Here is a 20,696-nt window from a genome sequence, read left to right as displayed (position 1 = left end):
ATACCAGCTTCTGTCAATAGGTGCTCCACCTAGGAATTCATGGCCTCTGAGCACCAAATGTCGAGGATGAACCAACCACCAAGCCTCTTCTGTCAATTATATACGTAATTGTCTGATGGAATCTGTCAGTAGCACAATGTTTGACAAGATGAAGATCAACGCCTTCCCCAGGATCACAAAGAGTGGAACAGGCTGAACACCAGGCCTCCAAAATACCTTTTGAAGCACTCCATGAGCCAATATATAATTGCTCAATGGTTTGAACAGATTCTTCTCCTCCAGGTTTCCCATTTCTGAAGGTGCAGATTTCTTTCCCTCCCCCACTGTGGAAAAAGAAATTCAAATTGCCCTGAAACAATAGGGAATGGTGGGACTTGTGGTCCAAAGCATCTGGAATGCCAAAGGTTCGCCTATGCAAAGTTTCCACTGCCATACAGGCTGAGGGTATTTTCTCTTTCCTAATAGCTACCATGTTTCCCTGAAAATACGACAGGGTCTTATATGAATTTCTGCTCCAAAAATGCATTAGGGCTTATTTTCAGGGGATGTTTTATTTTAATTTCATGTACAACAATCTACATTTATTCAAACACAGTCATGTCACCTTCTTCTGGTTGCTGCACAATGGTGGAGGGTGGGGTTTCACTTAACTGGGGCTTTTTTTGGGGGTAGGGCTTATATTAGGAGCATCCTGAAAAATCATACTAGGGCTTATTTTCAGGTTAGGTCTTATTTTTGGGGAAACAGGGTATAGATCAGTGGTCCCCAACCTTGGACCACCAGATGTTCTTGGACTTCAACTCCCAGAAATACTGGCCAGCAGAGCTAGTGGTGAAGGCTTCTGGGAGTTTGTAGTCCAACATCTGGAGGTCTAAGTTTGGTGACTACTGTTATAGATAATTCCAAATATGTTCTCTACTTGTTCCTTTATTCCTCTGGTAGAGAAAATATGGAGGGGGAAACTCTATAAAAAAAGACAGAGAAAAAAATTACTTTCCTCAGAGGAACCATGTCAGATCTCAGAAGGGATCGGAAAGTGAGTCCCAAACAATAATATAGGCCCTGGGCAGGACCTAAGTCCAGCTGCCAGTCCCAGCTGAAGTATACCCACTGAAATTCAAATGGTCTTTCTTCACATTATTTCACGAAGACTCCCCCCTGCCAAAGATAACATGGATATTTGGCAGAACATGGGGCGGGGAAGTATTCTGTGAAACATCTGGAAGTTGAGTCATGGAAACTGGATTTCTTCCTTGCTAGGTTGAAATGTTTCACTGCTCATCCAAGTAGCCATGACTCAACTTCCAGGCAACCACACCTGGATGACTGAGAATCTTCACAGATATTCTGTGAAATATTTTCAGTTTTGGAACTGATGCACTATTATCTAAGGCAAGGTTCTTCTTACTTAAAATACATATGAATATGTTTATGTAGGGTAATCTGCAGCACTGGAGAATGATCATACCACTAAACGCTGTAGACCTATTCCACCAATAAACCCACAGTACATTTTTCCACCTATAGAGGGTGCCGCCATCCTCGAGAAAGGCATACAGGGGCCTTTACTTTTTGTGAATTGCTCCTTGTCTTTTTCTGGTGACCTTCAATGTAATTTGGAGAAGATGGTAGCATCACGCCTCTGCTATCCTTTTGACTTGGCCTCTCCCTTGTGGTCAACTTTTTCATGCCTTCTTCTCTCAAAACAAGTGTGAGTCAACACTCTGCAACAGAGTGGGAAACAAGCAGCTTAATGTGCTGCCTTGATGGAGGATAAACAGGTCACAAGAAGATGGGGCCAAAAATAATACTACTTATGGTTACTATCACAGCTTCAGAGAAAAGAAACCCTGAAAACTTGAATGAGAGAATAAAGTTATAACCAAGTCCAATGAAAAGAAGAACTTGTATTCTCGAAGGCTCTTTGGCCATGTTCTGAAGGTTGTTCTTCCTAACATTTCACCAGTCTCTGTGGTTGGCATCTTCAGAGGAGTGTGCTGTCCTCTGAAGATACTGGCCACAGAGACTGGCGAAACGTTAGGAAGAACAACCTTCAGAACACGGCCAAAGAGCCCGAAAAACCCAAAACAACCAAAAGAAGAACTATATTGAGCTTGATGCTCTGAGAAAACGATGTGTAGGTTTGCTCCATATATTTCACAAATATGCCAGATAACACATTTTGGATGACCAGTGTGGTGCAGTGGACAGAGTAGGATGCAAGAGATCAGGGTTTGGCCATGGAAACTCATGGTGTGTGTGGGGGTTACTGGTAAAGCCACTCTTTAAGTATCTGACTTACCTTGAAAGTCTTATTAGTTACTATAAGTTGGTTCCACCTTGACAGCACACAACACAAACACAGCACCTATTTAAATGCTGAATTACAAACAATGCACTTGTACTTTATAAATGGTGCATTATGTTGTCAAAGCAAGAAAATTAATTAAGGGTCAAAAAGAATGCATTTCAATGTATTTCAGTCCCACCTCTCTTCATTATTCATTCATTTTTCATTATTGGGACCCACCTGAATTTTTTTTTTCCTAGGGGAGCAGGTGGGAAAAAAATCCCATCACATCAGACTTTTCACAAATCCACTCTCCACAAAGAAGTGAGTGGGGTGCAAGTCAAAATAATGTTTGGGGAAAGCAAGGGGTGCTGTTCAAAACAATGGGCTTCTGGGTTATGGACATCAGCCTACCACCATCTCTTTGCACCCTCCACAAGGAACGAAACAAGTACCGATGCATAGCTGTGAGAGCAACACAAGTACTACAACTTACACTGATGTAATGGCACCAAGTCTCTTTATCAGGTCTTGCCAATTGTTTCTGAGCAAAAAAGCTTGTAATGAAAACCAACATGCACTGCTCAAGAAAGCTGGACAATATCTCCTTCTCACTGCAAAAACCTAATGCACAACATGAATTTCACACACAGCCACCACAGAGACACAGCAAACTTCTCCCCCCATGACTTGCAACCTCAAGTGGTACAGCTAAGCAACAGCCTGCCCAGACAAGGTGGTTAATTGTGCAGCTGAGCATTAGGAAAATCATATCCAAGGACTAGACAACACACTATATTATAGTCACATAATTCAATGTGGGACATAGAAGTAGCTTCTACCAAGAACAGAAAAGCATGACGAGGACACTCGAGCATCCCTTGGGCAATGGCATTCAGCCGGCCAATCCTTCACTTCCTTAAGTGTTACTCTGCAAACCTGCTGAAAAAGAACGAGACCTTAAACTGTGTGCTCTAGTGTGTACTGTAGTGTGTAGCTCAGTGCAAAGGTACCAGAAATGGTCTAAGAGGGAGAAACAGACAAGGGAGTGCGAATGTCGGTCAAGCCTGAACATCTAATGTACTCCAGAACAAATTTACTCCCCCCATAGAATTGCAACAACAACAACAAAGCAGATAAGGAAACTCCAGTTAACTTGCAATAAACAGGTTTTATCTGAGCTCAGCAGTCTCCAATGCACTGCTGTTCTATGACACATACAGACAGACAGAAGTTGTCTGGCATCTTAATGACTGCTGTGGTTTAGATGAGTTTTGAAAAATCCCAAGCCTGTGGGTTTTGAAAAATCCCAAGCCCACAGCTCTTGCAACACAGAGCGTGGGTGCAGCTTTCTAAAAGAGCAAAATAAGAAAATCAAACAAGAAGGCTCTCCCTTTGAAAGAGGCACAAAGGAGAACTCCAGATTATTTTTTAAAAAGAGACGAAGAGCAGCAAGGGGACAGTGGAAGCAAGACACCCTTACAGGATGGGCTTTCCTGGTTAAATGGTGATTTCCTATGCAAAAGACCAAAAAAAAAAATGTTCATTATATTATTGGGGAGATTTATCCCTGATCAACTTTCCTGTAATCAAAGCTTTAAAGTTTGCTAGAAACAGGAAGTTGTTCTGTGTGATTTCTTCACAGCTGAAAGCTAGCTCCCATGGGTAGCACAGGCTGGCACCAAGATGCAAATGCTCGCCAGCAGACTGCAGATGCAAGGAGGAGAGTAGACCACTTGCATACTTACTTGTAAGGCAGTACCGGAAAACCCCCCACTAAGATCCTAGTTGGAGCAAAAAGTTTCGCAACGATGGCAGGAACCTATTTTCCTGAGCACTGACAGAGACCTTTCCTAAGAAAAGAGATTCACATCTCCTCAACAGTCACAGCTGTTAAAACAAGCCATGCTCATCTACAAATAAGGATACCTAGTTCAGAGTATCAGTTTATTTGGCATATGATGCTTGGGTATGTTATGAATGGAGTCTCCTTTCCCTGTTAAGATAGCTTGGTTCCAGCAAATTTCTGCAGAACTGTGTATGTGCTCGAGTTACTTAATATTAACCTGTCATTCTTGGCTTAAACTCTCTGAAAATGCAAAAACTAGGAACACAGCCAGAAAGTTCCCCCCCACTCACCCTAAACAAGGAATCTGGCCACAGATTTCAGGATGTTTATGGTCTTTTCTGCACCACTCCCACCCAACTCTGCAATGCCCAGTCTCATGAAAACTTGCACAGACCTGGTCTAATATCACCCACCCTTATCTTTGGGTGGTTTCCCCCCTTTTTGTGCTCTCCATTGGAAACTGATCATTTCTTGTTCACCCATCCACAATTAAAAATTACCCCTTGGTCCCACATGTATGTCTGTTTGAAAGTATGCGGTGTGTTTGAACACACTTCCTCAGTTATTTTTGCCATCTAACATTAACCCCTAGTTTTTCTGATATGGGGTGGTTGCCACATTACTTGTGCTTCTGCCCCCGGTCAAAAAAAATAGGAACCCTGGGCTTTGAGAAAAGGCAACAGAGACTACACTGGGCAACTGACTGTCCTTCACCTACAGATATGAGGAGAAGCTATCCATTTCACATCTTTTCATCTGAAATTTGATGCCAACATACTTCAAACTGATTGTTCAAGTCTACAGTCTCCATTTTGATTTAGCTGAGACTCTCAACCCTATCCATTCTTTAAGGAGAGGTATGGAGTCCAGCCGCAAGCTACAGCTGGGGTTCTGGCTGACATGGAAAGGCTATCCAACTAAGGCAGACTCCCTTTCTTCAGAGACCTGCATTTCGAAGTTCACTGTGATGGTGGAGAGCAGTGGGTCTGTCTTCAGTACAGGTGAGCTGCAAATTTTTCCTTAATAGGACTTTGGTGGCTTCAACATCTAGCCAGGATAATATGCAGACTTCTATATTTCTTTCCCCAAACCTCCAGGACTGCAGTCCACTGCTTGATGATGATTCCTGATGATTCAAGAAGTCATCTCTTAAGGCATATCTCAGTGACCCAACAAGGGTGAATACCCAGTCCTGCTTTTACTTCCTAGTGGAGGGAGCCATATGACAAGCTTAAGGGGTGAATCCATTAGCACGTACGCATAAGTGCAATGAGCTGAGAGGCTCCCCACTGGAAAAGCTCATGCAAAAATAGACTCAGGTCTTAAACCAAATCAAGGAGTTTTGTGGGGAGCCACCCACCTGTTCATCTTTCAGCAACAACAACCTCAGTTTGCATCCCCTACTGTTAGAAAGGGTGGGAACAGCTTGCCACGAATATTTAACTGGGTGTTCAATTAAAAGGACAAGAAATTGTTGGCCAAATTCCTTGCCGTGATACAAAGAGATTTTCTGCCTTAGGCACCAAAGTGCTTGAAAAGCCTCTACAGCAGAGGTATTAAACTTCAGCCTCAAAATAAAGATTAGATGAAGCATTGTGGTAGCTAAAACATTCAGGGCCAGTTATGTGTTTCTATTGTTTTCCTCCCCTCCTCACACTTCCTTGCTCTAACTCTCCACCTCCGCCTGTCTTTCCTAAGGTATCCCTCTCTCCCTTCTCAAAGAAAACACAGTGTTGCTACTAATGCGGATCTTAAAGTACACTCACATCTTCTCAGTACTTGTCCATTTATATATTTATTACTTGATAACAGTAACAAGCAATATACTATCAGCTTTTTCCCCAAGCAAAACAGCAGAAAGGATCATGTTTCAACTCCACACTCCCTACTGCCTTGTAGCAATTCTAAATATTTATTTACTTGAAGAGTTTTTACTTTGGCTTTCTCCTTAAAAAGGACCCAAGTCAGTTTGCATAATTAAAACATAGTACAGTATTTAAAGCGAACAACAGTGAGTATACACATGCTAAAAAAAAAAAAAAATCAAACTACTTCCCAGATGGTATCAGGAACATTTTGACACATGAGGCATAAAATGGTTTAGATTTGTAAGACAAACACAGCATTTATATAGGCTAGAAGGCACACTTGTATATAGCAGATTCACCTCTGCTCATTTTTTAAAACTTCTGCTTGAAGCACAATCCAGGCATTGTGCTAACTGCATGGCTTAAAACTCCCTCTTTCAGACATCTCAGTTTCTCCATGTACCTTAGTAAAAACACATCGAACAGACATTTATTATGTAGATTATCATTATGTCCATAGTAGTTTTACTATCTTGTGGGCAGGTGTGATTATATCTAAAGGCTTTGCTGAAGACAATAGAAGCTGGAGGCACGATGTAAGTAAGTATATTAGTAGGTTTTCAACACAGTACAGTATGGTTCCAAGACATGCATGTTGTAGTTTCACAGTGGTGTCCAGAAAGTGTGTCTGTTGTGCAGATTGTTCCAAGGTGATGTTGATGTTAAGACTAAAGTTACTAAAGCCCTGGTGGAATTTCTCCAAGGCTTCTTTCCCATGGGTCCAGATAATTAAAATATCATCATTTTGATTATGGTGGCTTTTATGTTCATCTTGCCACATGGGGCAATACCCAAGTCTCACGTATGAAAAATGACATAGGACACAATAGAAACACCTAACAATCACAGATGCTCAAATGAGAGGTCTGTCACTTACAAAAATACTGCAACGGTTTGCTTTTATGTAATGCACAAAAGCCTATAAGAACAGGATCTAGACATGCACCTACTCCAGAGAAAATGAGTTATGAATGCATTCAGCATGTTGTTATATCCCAGAGCTAGGGAGCGTTTTCATTGCTGTTGTTGTTATTATTGTTATTATTTGCGATTACAACTCCAGGAAGCCTCAAAAACCTCCTTGGAAGTTTGAGGGAGTTGCCATTCCAGAAAACCTTTACTGTTATAGTTAGTCTTCTCAGAAGTTATTTCCCAGGTCTGCTTCTTAGGAAGCAAACAGAGAGCCAGTGGGAATCAAGACCAGCGCTGGCTAATAGGAAGGGCTTTCCTTACTCTTTCTTCTCCGATCTTTATTCCCCATCATTAGCAGCTGAATCATGTATGGAGGAAGAGTTAAGAATGTGACATAAGCAGCCTTTTAAAAAGTAAAAAAGCTACCCTAGACCTGATCCATCTTCTACTTGGAAGAATACCTGATCAGCTTCTGTAAAGGAGTTGAGAAGCCAAAGTCACTAGGAGAGTGGTTTCAACAAAGCTCTCTAGATAACCTGCCCAGTTCTTACACCTTCTGGGCAAAGCAAATGAAGATAACATCAGGTGTCAAAAGACTTCTTGGTACAGTATTTAATGGCATGACCAAGTCGGAAGTGGCAGCATCTATCCACAAGCAGCAGCGGGCTTACTGTATGCAGGCACAGGAAGTCAGAATAAGGCAAAAGGTTAAGAACCAGCTCCCTTTGCCCTTATCAGACAAACCCTCATCTCCAACTGAGCAGCCCGCACAGTCCATCTACAGAAACTATTCACCCTGCAAGACCCACCTCTAAAGGCAGGTGAGCTGAACTGTATAGAGTAAGCCCTCTTTATCTAACACAGAGCCTGGCATACATGGGGCAGAGTGAGAAGATACATACAGCATCCTCATTCAAGAAAGTGTGAACTGGCCAACCTGAAGTGCGATCCTACCTGTGCAAACAAGACAAGAGATGCCTCCTGCACCACATCATGGTTGTTCAAGAAACATAATGAGTAGCAACTCACCGCAGGATTTAACCAAAGTCCCAGTCCACTTTCCCAAACTAAGCAATGAAAGGCTAACCAGCACAAAACTGCTAACCACACCTCCTGAAATCCCTCTCCCTGCAAGCAACACGGGCCATGAACGAATAGAGTATGGAACATTATTTTTAAACAAAAATGAATATAACACCACTAATAAAATTACCCACAACTGGCAGAATGGTGCTCTGGGTCTCATCGGAGCATCTCCCACTGCTCTGTTACAGATGCCTTCAGCATGTAATTATATCAAGTCAGCTAAAAAAAATAATGCTCCGAGCTCTGAACATTGGGGATGACATTGGAGCTCACAGTTATATCAGTTCAAATACTGAAATATTCAAAGGCTTTAAAATGCCATTTTGAAGAGGTGTTAAATAACCCCCCACAGGATAGGCCATCCAATTTACATTTGTTCAGAAGTGCCCAGTGAGTACAATGGGACTTTCTGCCTGTTAAAGGTATAATAAGGCCTGTAGCCTAAGAAACAAATCTGGCATAAATTGCCAGTGGATGAACATGGCAAATTAAGGGTCTGTTACCAGCAGTGCATTTCTCCCCATCCACTTTTACACAGAGACTTTAGGAAAACAGAACTAATTTTAACCTGTTTAGTATGCACCTGCAAGGCAAATTAAGCTGGTAAAGTTAATGGGTTTAAGAGCACCAGTGCCTACTCAATCTCTAGGAATTCTGTTTCAATAGACCTTAAAGAGACACATTTTGTGTAGCTTCCCACAAAGGGAGACAAGCATTCCTATCATAATCATGAACTGTAGAGCTGGAAGGGACCCTATAAATCATGTCTATCCCTGTCAAGAAGACACAGGAATTGAACTCCCAACGTATGGCTAGGTGCCTAAACCAGTGAACCAACCAACATCCCTGCACACGTGCACACAGGGATCCCAAATTTGATAGCCCCCAAAGCAAATGAAGCAGAATGGCTGACAATTAATTCTGTTACAAATGATGTACATTTTCGCACAAGAGTTGCTCCATTAACACCATTCCTGAAGTTGAATTTAAAGGCATTCCCTCCCCACTCCCCAGCAAAAGAGCTATTAGGCAAAGTTACTTCAATTGGCCTCAGTTCGTAGCAGGACAGCTGTCTGGCAACGGACCAGACTGTTGCAAGACTCCTTCCCTGGAGGCATTCAAGTAGTGACCAGATGAGCATCATCCGGTTGGAAGAGTCCTTCTGTGGCCCTACAGCGGTAATGAGCAGAGCGCACAAAGAGAAGCTTTGGACTGAATAGAGAGATATTAGTTGTTTTTTGGACTGTCAGTGCCAGCAGTGGAGAATTTGGGGAGCAACAGTTTCCAAAAGAAACTTTTCCAAGCACCAGTCCAAGAGAGGCCAACTTTAAGATGCAGCCACAACACTGCATGATAGAACCCTCCAGATAGACAGCAGGTGACCTCTACTGATAACACGAAGGAGGGTCAACAGGAAGAAGATCTCTGGTGGAAAACACTAAAGATACTGTATCAGCCACACCGGGAACCACTACACTAATCAAAACTATTAGTGATTTAAAATACTTATCCAACGAAGACTATGATGGTTCATTTTTTTTAAAAAAAGGATGTCAAACTACATCACACATAGGTAAAAATGTTTGTTCACTCTTTTGACAAAAGAGTGAAAATAATTTAGGAACAAAGAAGATGCTTTATACCAATTACTGACATGTCTGAAGACAACAGGATAGAAATCTCTGCAGCAAAAACCAATCACCTCGAGTCTAGACTGATTTTACTAAATGTCTGAAATCAAAAAAAAGAGCTCTCCTCATTCCAAAGCTGCACAATATCATGAGACGTATTTCATTACCTTTTTATTTCCATTGTCACTTTCAGGTAACAGATTATACCCATCCTCTCAACACTAACTGATCACAAATACGTCTAAGTAAGGCAACTCATTATACGATGGATCTAAATGCGAGAGTGTACCGTACTAGAAAATCTCTTTAGTACAAAAGCAAAGGAAGAAATAAGAAGGGCAGTGAGATCTGCAGAGAAATGTAACTGTGCACTGTTACACACAACAGGATCATTGGAAGCTGCCTCGTATGAGGGTCAGAATGTTGGTGAATTCTTGACCGGTAGCAGCTATCTAAGGTTTCCAGCAGGATGCTTTTCTAGCCCTAGAGAGGGATCTCCAGGTGTGATCCTACTTAACTTCCAGAATCAGAAGAGATTAGGCATGTTTGGAGTTACTATTACTGTGCAGATAGCCGGACACCTTTTCAGCCTAAATAACTCAAGTCCCCTACCTAGAGCAGAACTTGGAATGTATGTGGGAGGGTTACTTTTCAATGCACTTGGGAGGATTACATAAAACCAGGACACAGGGTTGAACAGTCCCCGGAGCCCCTTGGAGTCCCTTAGACAAGACGAGCACATTCCGCCACAGCAGCTATTACATTACCAATCAATGCTATAAAAATTCTCCATATCCTGAGTTCAGGAGGATGACTAGTAGGTGGTTTGGTGGGGGTTGAGTTGTGGAATGGAAGAGCCTAAATGTGGCAGCCAGGTAGCTCAGGGGTTTAGGTATCTGGGTATTTCACTGTGGAGCCAGTGGTTGGGAGTTTGATTCCTCACTGTGCTTCCCAAGACAGACAGCCTGCGTGACCTTGGGCAAGCTGCACAGTCCCAGAGTCCCCCTAGAAGAAGGGAATGGTAAACCCACTCTTGAGTATTCTCTGTCTCAGGGCTGCTGAGATGCTTCAGAGTGGCCATGGGTGTACAGAAGGACTGGCTGCTGCTACTGAAACCTTGCCTCCTTGTTGACAGTGATCCTTGCTCTTTCTACTCAACTGCAGCTTTGCCACTACAAGTAGCATCTTTATCACACTTATGTCAGCCCTGCTGCAGCCAGAGTAAAAAAGACCAGCTTGCAAAATCATGATCCAAAACCTTCCCGGCCTCTCCTTCCGGGTGCTGCAATTTCTGCACCATCAGCATATTTCATCCTGGGGAGGAAGGATCCTGTGTCCTGACAGCCAGCCACCTTGCTGACTAAGCAGTGGTGTTGCCTTTCCATGTCCTCAGAAAGGTGATCCATGCAGTGCAGAATCCTTTCTATTGAGAAGTTTATATATAACTAACCAGCTACAGTGGGGTCTTTCACTTTTCCCATCTAGCATACTAATACATCCATAAAGTTTTTTTAACCTGCACTGGTAGGTATTTTACATTTAAGTGTTACACAGGAATACTGCGAGCACAACCAAATTATACATCAGTATCTGACCATAAAGATGAAAAGCAAAAGTTAGTGCCATTCTTCCCACGGATTGAGGGCTCCTCTACATGAACATGTTTCCCAATCCACCATTCCAATCTTTGCAAAATTTATTTGGAAAAATAAACTGATACTTTGGGGTTCCCCCTGCTTCTTTCCGAGGCATCTCAGTATCTTGCCACGATCAAGGGGCAAATACTGTTGTACGGGAAGCAATGGTATAGATCACGAGCTTCACCCCAGTAAGGTTAGACAAACTTCCCTTCTGAAACTGCCTGAGCAAAGTTCAAACAACTTCTGAGATCTGAAATCTCTTTGGATGAAGGCAGCTGGCAAAATGGGGGAGATTTTTGGTCCCCCCTAAAAAAAAAAAAACATACAAAACAGTTTGCATGACCCTTCCTACTTCCTTCATCAGTCTCCACCATCTCCACCGCTCATCAAATGGGTACCTCTTGGACAGCATACCTAGATCCTGCCTCTTCTGTGCATTTTGACAGGCTATGATCTGGGCTGAAAATGAACAGTAGCTTGTTGCCCAGACAACATTGCCTTCCTTTACAGAACCGGGAAAGCTAATTCAGAAAGTTTTCCTAGGTTCACCACCAAGTAGAGAATTTTTTTAAAAAAAGCTCTGGGCTCCACTTCTTATAGTTTAACAGAGGAATGCAAAGCATGCTCCCTTGACAGTAACTGGACGGGGCTTGCTGCCACATCTTCCCTTTGAACTGGGAGGTTTGCCAGAATCCCAGAGGGTTGGGTTTGTGTGTGTGCGCGCACACGCATGCATGTTTTAAACATGGGACCAGAATGATGTTGTTCTACAGGTTGCATAAGAAAACATGTTCTTTCCTTGAGACCCCACCGTAACCCCCCCCCCAATGCTGGTCCATCCTTCCTGTCCCAGAGATCCACCATTATCTCAGAGAGAGAAAATGCATGGATGGCTGGAGGCTATTGCTCACATCTGGTAGCTTGATTCACTAGGTGTGCTGTGTCCATACAGGAGCACTGCAAGTGGATATGAACAGACAGGTTCCTATCCCCATTGTGAACTCTATCCCTGACCTTGAGCCACTCACTCACAACTTAACCCACACAGCGATGTTGTTGTGAGAATGCAGCAGAGAGGGGAGCCTTGTAGGCTGCCTGGTGTGAAGGAAGATGGAATAGAAATGTAACAAATAATTGAATAAATACATTCTGGGCAAAAGGGAAAAAAAGTCCACCGAGGTCAGTGGTCCCCAAACTGGGGTCCCCAGCTGTTCTGGGACTGCAATTCCCAGCAGCCTTCACCACTTGCTGTGCTGGCCAGGATATCTGGGAGTTGCAGTCCAAGAACATGTGAGGACCCCCGCTTCACAACCGCTGATCTAGGTCACCTTTCACTGCAACCCCTCTTCTGCCTTTCCATTTTACTCTAATTTAGGACGGGCTATTCCAGGAGGGTGCCCTGCCGGCAGCAGCAGCAGAAGCCTGGTGGCGCCAACCTAGGGCCACCCTTCAAGCTCCGCGACCCTGTGGGCACCGCCGGATTTCGCCAGGATCCGCTTAAAGTGGGGAGCGGCTCTCCGGCTCCCTCCCCCCGCCAGGAGAGGCGCGTTCATCGCCCGCAGTAGGGAGGAGGGGGGCCTCCGAGGAAGTTCGCCCCAGCGGGTCCCGCCGCTTCCCGAGGGCCTTGCTGACGGCGGGTCCTGAGCCGCCCTCCCCCCCCCCGGGCTGCCCGCCAGCGTTTCTCCCGAGAGGTCGGGTCGGGGGCCCTGAAAGCCCACCAGCCCAGCCCAGCCCCACCGCTCGCTTGCGCCTTCGCCTCGGCGGCGGGCGAGCCTGCGGGCGGCACTTGTTGCCCTCCGCCCTGCCGGCTCGGACCCGCAGCCGCGGCGGCGGTAGCGGTGGCGGCGCCTGCCTTCCCCTTGCAAAACTCGCGATAGGGCGCTTCGCCTCGGCTCTTGCCCGCCTTCCGCTCGTCGCCCGCAGCTATAACGGGGAAGCCGAGAAGAAAGGGGGCGGGCGCACGTGCGGGGCTGGGCGCCGATGCTCGCTGCCCCCCCAACACATCACACACGACGGGAGGGGAGGGGAGGGGTCCAAGCATCTCTCTCCGCTTAAGAGGCGGCGAGGAGCTCCACAAGGAGTTTTTGCAGACGCACCGCCTGGAGCCCCCACCCCCGCGAGAACTCTCTCTCTCGTTCCCCCCCTCCCTTCTTCTCCCCTCCTTCCCTCCCTCCCTCCTTCCTTCCTTCCTCTCCCGGCCGGAGCCGCTTGCGAGGCGCCCGCCCCCTGGGCAGCCGACGGTGCCTGCCAGCGGTGCCCAGCCGCCCATCGGCCGCTACTCGCGCGGGCCGATACGGACCGAGGCCGGTGGGAGAGAGACGCGCCTCGCCCCCCCCCTTCCCCGGCGCTCCCGCCGCCCAGAGAAGCGCCCGGCCGCCGGACTGGCGGGGCGGGGCGGGCGAGGGAGGGGGGGAAAGGGGGGGCAGCGCGCGCCCTGGCGCTCCCGGTCTCCCTCTCTGGCCGCGACCAGGCCGAGCGGCGCCCGGCGAGTAGCCGCCCTGCAAAGCAACAGCTGGACCGCTCGGCGCCCCGGAGGACGGGAGTGGCCGCGGACGCCTTACCCTCTCCGGCAGCAGCGGGCCCGGCTCGGGTGGCGAGGCGGCTCCCCCGGCGGCAAAGAAGAAGGCGGCGGGCGGGCGGGCGAGGGAGCAAGCGGCGGCAGGAGCAGGAGCAGGACTCGCACTGGCTCGCCGGCTCAGTCACGCTGCAGAGGCGGGGAAAGGCAAGCCGGGGGCGGGTCCGCAGGGCCGGCTCGCGGGCACCGCTCGGGGAGGGGGCGGCGAAGGCGAAGGCGAGGAAGGAGGAGGAGGAGGAGGGCGCGCTCGCTGGCTAAATTGTGGGCTGATTGTGACGTAACAATGGAGGCCGGAGACAAATCGGAAGAGAGCTGGCAAGAGGGGGGCTCCGCGCGTCACGGGGCCGCGGGGCAAGGCGAGGCTGGGAGGAAAGGGGCGGGGGAAGAGGGGGAGAGGCAAGGGCCCGGGAACGCGGGTGCGGGGCCAAAAAAAAGGAAAGGAAAGGAAAAGGAAAAGAAAGGCAGCAGAAGAGAGCGCTCAATTGATGGCCGGGGGAGGGGGGGCGTCTAGATGCCCAGGAGGCGCTTTCACCCACTTCACCGTCCCCATTTCTCTCCCCCCCCCCCAAGTTTACGCAAGTTCCTTTGGAAGCGATCCCCCGCTGCAATCGGAAGGGCTTTCCTTCCCGATCCGAGCTGGCCTCCTCGGCAGAGCCAAGGGCGCGGAAGAGGCTAGCTAGCGGTTTCGGCGTGACTTTCTTTCTCTCGCCGCCGCCTTCTTCCTCCTGCCCTGCCCGAGGCCGGGTGTCGTCACGGCTCTGACGACGGTGGACGCCGCTGCTCGACGCCGGGCTGCGAGACGGGGCGCTCAGCCTTGCTCTCCCCGCCTCCGGAGCCCATTCAGCCTTACACCTCGTCTGCCTTTTGTTTTACCCTCAACGGTCCACAGTAACTCTCTGTCCTTTTTCACTCCCGCTACGAGCCTTAAGTATTCTAAGTGGATGCTTTTTTTTATTATTTGCCGTGTTTTCTGGTTTCTCCTTCACTCTCGGAAGCATTCTCCCTTGAGTCACCCTCCGTATCGCGACCGACTTTTAGCATCCCGCATTCATTGACAATCCACGGTGGGGCGGTTCTGCGTTAGCGTAAGGCTGCACGTGAGAACGCGGCCGGAGACGGCCGGCTTGCTCAGGACGCAAGCGCTGCTGCTGTTGAACGTCGTTCAAGTGTAGACAGGGGTCAATGTCAGACGAGTGCCCCGTTGCCGTGACTTGGGGGGCGGGCGGGCGGGCAGGGGACCAACTTGGCCAAGCGGGGCTTGCTTCTGTCTCACCCGGCCGAGGCAAGATCCGGGCGCGCAGGGGACTTTTCCAGCGGGCGGGAGCGTCTGGCAACGCTGCGCCTCCGGAGACGGGCTCGCGTTCCCGGCCCGCCGGTGCTCAGTCTCGGGGACAGGCGGGCGGCAGGGAGCCAGAAGGGCCGGCCTTCCCCATCCGGGAGCGGTTGCTCCGAACTCGAAGGAGAGGGACCGTGGGATGCCCCCCCCGCCGCCCACCCACCCTCCGGCCGTGTGGCACCCTCTGCCGCCCGGTCACCCCTTTCAGCAGCAGGCGAGAGGACGGGGAGCGCGTCGCTGCGCGCAGGGCGATTCTTTCGGGGAGGAGAATCCACGCTCCCGGCCAAGGAGTGGCGGGGGGAGGGGGGCGAGGATCGCGAGACGGGACGAGGAGGGGCGTGCGTGGAGTGGAAAGGACACACCCGATGGGGTGGGTGGGTGTTCTTAGAAACTACGCCTCAAAAGAGGGGGGTCTGACGACTCGAGAGGCTGAGGAGGTGCGCTACCGTCCTGTTGTTACGCCCTATTAACTTTATAGGTTAAAAAAAGGTTAAAAGAACAATAATAAGAAAATAAAATAAATAAGACAAAAACGTGGTGGCGCCTTAAAGACGAACTAACTTCGTATTTTTTTTTTCAACAGGAGCTTTCGTGGACAAGTCCACTTCGTCAGACATAAGAGAAAGTGGACGAAGTGGAAGTTGTCCACGAAAGCTCCTGTTGAAAAAAATACGAAGTTAGTTCGTCTTTAAGGTGCCACCACGTTTTTGCCTTCTTTGTTCTTTCCTTTTCTTTGTTTTTTCTTTTCTTTTCACCCCTGAGGCTTGCGCAGACTAAATACGGCTGCCTCTTCTCCACCTCTTAACTTCTTCGCATCTATGTTAAAGGCGGCCAAGTCGCCGCCGGTTTGCGAGCTTTCTGGACGAGGTGGGAATGCGCACCGAGTGCCGTCCTTTTGCCCTTCGAACACGAGTTTCCGCGGAGGAGTGGGGATTCGAACCCAAGGCCCCGGGGTTGAAATCCGGGGCCGGGGAGCGGAGGCTTTCCGTTGAGATCCCTGGTCACCCCGCTCCCCCCCCCTACCGAACCCTGCACCCGGCAGGCGCGGACGGCGGATCCGGCCTCGGCTGACTTGCTTCGTTTCCACGCAGGAAAGCCCTGCTCGCGGTCACCCCATTTCCTCGGCGGCCAATCGGAGGCCCGGAGAGGAAGCGCTGAGCAAACTCCCCCCTCCCCGCGCGCGGTCTTCCGACGTGTTATTCGCGGGCGCTGACCGGCGGGCAACCTCCGGCGCGGGTCAGAGTCCTCGGAAGGCCGGTGGCCAAGGTCCGCCAGACGGCATTCCTCGGCTTCAGAAAATAATCAGTGGACCCTTTCGCTCCTCCGGTTGTTGCGTGTGCGTTTTTAAATATCTCCCGTGTCTGTAACGCGAATGGAAAACTTACCTGGCGTGCGTGAGAATCGGTTTTGAAGCGATGCTTTCCCGTGTCCTTTCAACCACTCGCCAACGTCTCGAGGAATTCAAGCGCCAAGATGCTTTCCAAACAAGCAGCATCTGTGGAAGACACCTCGTGTTGGCACACTGGGTGATTTCACGCCTGCAGGCGGAGCCTCTCCTCTCTCTCTCTCTCTCTCTCTAAATTATGCAAACCTTTTGAATTACACAGGGATGTTCAAGCAGAATAACAAGAGGGTTCTGTGAACTGGAAAGGCTGGCCCTGTTCTTCACAGAACTGAAGAGAGAGAGAAGAATTTCACTGGCAACCAAACCCCACAAGACACAGCAAAATCAGTCCAGCATCAGAATTTGGAAACGTTCCTTTTTTTTTTTGCATGGTCACACTTGTTAATGGTGAAAGGGAGGGGAAACGTGCATGCCCTTCACTGGCTCTGGCAAAGCAGGTGGCTTGCAAGCTGAAGACGTGACCTTAAAATTAAATTAAAATCAAAATGCTTAGGTTACCAAGTGTTGAGAAAGATCTGAGCTTACAAGAAAATAGTAGTTCATTTTAATAGTTATGAGGTGTCTGGACTCACTAAATGTTGCTCCCGTGCGCTGCCTCACCTTGTGCTTTGGGTGTGTCGGGATGATGATGTGCCTGACAGAGCTGGTTGTGTTTTGTGTCATAAGCCAGAGGCTTTTAGAGCTCTAGTCTTTATTTGGACAGGGAAAAAAGAAAGAAAGAAACGCAATGATGTTAGTTATTTTGGAAAAGGGAACGTGCAGACTTTGAGAACCCCAGTGGCAATGCTCACTCACTACTTTTAAAGAAGAACTTCCCACGTTCTGGGGATCTTTGCCCCAGCCCTCCGAGATAGGCTGTTAGTCAAAGGAGGCAAGAGTGGGCTCGCTGGACCAATGGTCTCCGGGGAGGGATACGAAGCCCCTTTCTATATCCCTGCTGACCAAATCCAAGCCCAGAGCCCTTGACCTGCTCCATGATTCAGACAGAGCAAAAGAGTATCGTGGCTTGGTTTCTTTCTCGTCCTCCATGGTGGAGATCAGGTTAAGCTGCAATACGCGTAGAGCCCTCAGTATCTTCATAACATCCTTGTATAGCTGGCTACACACACACAACACCATAGGTTGGTGACAGAGATCTGATTCTTGAGTGTAATGTTGCAGACACAGCAGTTTGTGAAACTGCTGCCTTTCTCCCCATCTGTGATGACTTTTGCTGACTCAAACGAAATATAAGGGTCAGAGTCTCCAGCTTCAGAGAGAGAGAGAGAGAGAGAGAGAGAGACCCCAGGCCAAAGGAAGGGGGTGGGGTGGGGGCAGTTGTAACAAAATGGCACACGAAGCCACTGTTAAGGCACTAAAAAACCATCAAGGATGATGCTGGTCCTGGGAAAGAAAAAGAAAGAAAGAAAGAGGAATTCCAGACATACTTTTAAACATGTTGCCCTACATAATTCTTGTCCTCAGTATACAGTATTGTGCTTAGATAGGCAGAAGGGTGAAGAGGCTGCTCTTAACTGTCCTCAAAGCTCATGGTGGAATGTTGGTCACATGACAGCCTCGCACGTGCCAGGCTTATTTATGCCAGCCGGGTGTGGGTGATGGGGAAGTGGCATCCAGCCTACCTGGAGAACACACGTTTGGAGAATTCTGGCTGAAGTTTTGACTTTATTGGTTTATTGTTTGCATGTGTGTCCTGTACTGTCCTGCCCCTCCTCTAATGAGTTTGAGTGGCTTTCCTCCTCGGCACAAAACACTCCTATAAGGTAGGCCAGGCAGTGAGAGGATGACAGGCCCGGGATCAATGACAGTCCTGCCCGAGTGGGGATGTGAACATGAACCCTGAGAATTCTCATTCAACATTCTGGCCATGGCGCTATAGCAGAGCCACGATGGCAGCTGAATTAGTTCCCCCCCCCAAAAAAAAAAACACACCCAGCCTCACCAATTTTCCAAGCTCTTCACCATAGTGGCTCCTTCTGATGTTTAAGGTCAAATGCACTTTCAGCTTGATATGAGAGCAAATGACTAATGGAGACAGATGCTGGGATGTAAGCTCTTGTCTTTCTGCTGCTGAAGCTTCTGAACTGTTATCAAGGGCCACCTTGCGTTTGATGGCAGAGGAACACAGGGTGGGGTGGGGTGGGGAGGCTGGCTGAGGAGAGGTGACTGCCCAGTTTGAAAGAGAAAAGTGCAAAACCTTGTTGCCCTTTGTGGCTGGGTGCCTTCAGCAACTGTGACCTAGTCCACACGTTTCCAGATGTAAATTGGCTATCACAGATTAGGACAGAGCGGGATTTGCAAGGAGGTTGGGGGTTGATGACAGCAGCTGCTTCCTCCCCACCCTGTTGCCTCTTGCTGAGAACTGTTAAGAGGATTTAAAACAGTGTGACCTTCAGAACTGGTATTATTTGGAGTAAAGTCATTTCACTTATTTTGGAGACTCTTCAGATAAGTCAAATAAATGAGTACTGATGGAGCATTTCCATTAGCATTGCAATTATGAAGTGCCTTTCAGAGTCAGAGTCGGCTCGTAGGCAGACTCTCTCAATCATGTCTCCCAGCTCGACTTATGTTAAATTACACGTTGGTGGGAGGCCAAGGTTTTATCTGCCAGATTCTGAATTGGACTGGAATGTTCATCACAAGCGCTCTTCCTTAAATCACTTGGCATTTGTTAACAAGGATGCCCAGGGTAGCCTGTGATCCTATGACATTTGGAGCTGGAAACCAGATCCAGCAGAAACTGCCTTCCACAAGAAAAAGCAATGATTCCAGACACATCCCTATGTCCCCAATTCACAGATTCCTCTTGGCATCAGTGCCTATCCTCTTACTGATTTCTGCAGATGGAAAAGAAACGCTGGTGTAGAACTGCATAATTGCCTTTGATATACATATATATAAAAGGAAGAAATTGCCATCTGTACATTCAGGTATGATTTGGGGGGGGGGCTATCATTGTTTACACTAGAGCAAAATGACCAAGGAAGATAACTAGTCCCATAGTCCATGTCACGCTTGGAACCCTGCCAGGACTCTTGGGCTAGACTCTCAGTTTGACTTGCTCTGTAATGAGAACTACAGTTAACTTCGGAGGAAATGGAGGTGTCTGAGCCACAAGGCTCTTTTGTACATTTTTAGATTGCAGCACCCTTCAGCTGCTAAACATAGCCGATGGTGAGAGATGCTGGAAGCTGTAAACCAGCTACATCTGGAGGGCTACATGTTCCTTCCTCCTGCTTTGAATCATTCATTCCTTTCAGCAATTTATACACTGCCTGACGTGCACTACTCTGAGCAGTTGACAATCATATTAAAAAAAAACCCCACCTAGCTAAACCTTTGCACCCAAACAAACTTCTCTCCTACCCCAAACCAAACCTGAATTCAACACAAACACCCTGATGGCAAACAAATAAGGTGACAAAGTGCCCATCATTAATTAATGTGTGTGGGAGAATATCTCTAGAGGCTTCTTCAGAACTGTTGCTTTTTAACAACTTCTGAAAGGCTGGGAGGGAGGGGACCTGTTAGATCTCTACTGGACGCCCATTCCAAAGAGATGGAGCCACTACCAAGAAGGCTCTGTTCTTCGTGGAAGCCTTCATCACCTCCTCTGTGTGGCCACCCATAAGAGACTGGCCTGGGTGGATCAGATGGCACAGGCTGATGTTCTTTGGGGAAGGCACTCTAACAGATAAGGGAGTCCCAAACCATAAAGGGCTTTATACGTTAGTACCAACACCTTGAATCTGGCTTGGAAAGGCTCAGGAAGCCAGTACAACAGAGCCAGCGCTGGGGATATATGATCAAACCTAGCAACCCCAGTGGCTGCCTCATTCTGCACCTGTTGCAGTCTCTGAGTCAGCTTCAAGGGAAGCCCCATATAGAGAGTGTTGCAGTAGTCAGTCATTGAGATCACTGAAAAAAAAAAGGTTGTCAGGAGCCAGTGCAAGACACTTAAGCTTATCTCCTGATGCAAAGAGAAGGTACCCATGAGACAAAGGGTCAAATTAAATGATACAGTTCCCAAAGAATTAGAGGTAATGCCTCATTAAGTGCTGAATGATGTCTGCTTGCTATAACACAGTCTATAACCTGCTT

The 20,696-nt window shown here is 47.8% G+C and overlaps 1 protein-coding gene across 2 annotated transcripts in view; it reads right to left on the bottom strand.

The window, feature by feature from the left end:
* ELOVL5 (ELOVL fatty acid elongase 5) overlaps nucleotides 1–16,838 on the bottom strand; it is a 64,434-nt gene extending 47,596 nt beyond the window's left edge. Inside the window, exon 1 of one of the 2 annotated variants that reach the window (XM_020813826.3) lies at nucleotides 16,573–16,838. The gene's annotated coding sequence lies outside the window, so the exon portion shown is untranslated. Of the gene's footprint in view, nucleotides 1–13,837; nucleotides 14,055–16,572 lie in introns of those variants that run through there. The other variant, XM_073000462.2, reaches the window with a different exon arrangement.
* Nucleotides 16,839–20,696: the final 3,858 nt, after the last annotated feature.

This window comes from Pogona vitticeps, chromosome 1, assembly GCF_051106095.1.
Source record: "Pogona vitticeps strain Pit_001003342236 chromosome 1, PviZW2.1, whole genome shotgun sequence".
NCBI lineage: Eukaryota > Metazoa > Chordata > Lepidosauria > Squamata > Agamidae > Pogona > Pogona vitticeps.
This window is presented reverse-complemented; position numbering and strand designations above follow the sequence as displayed.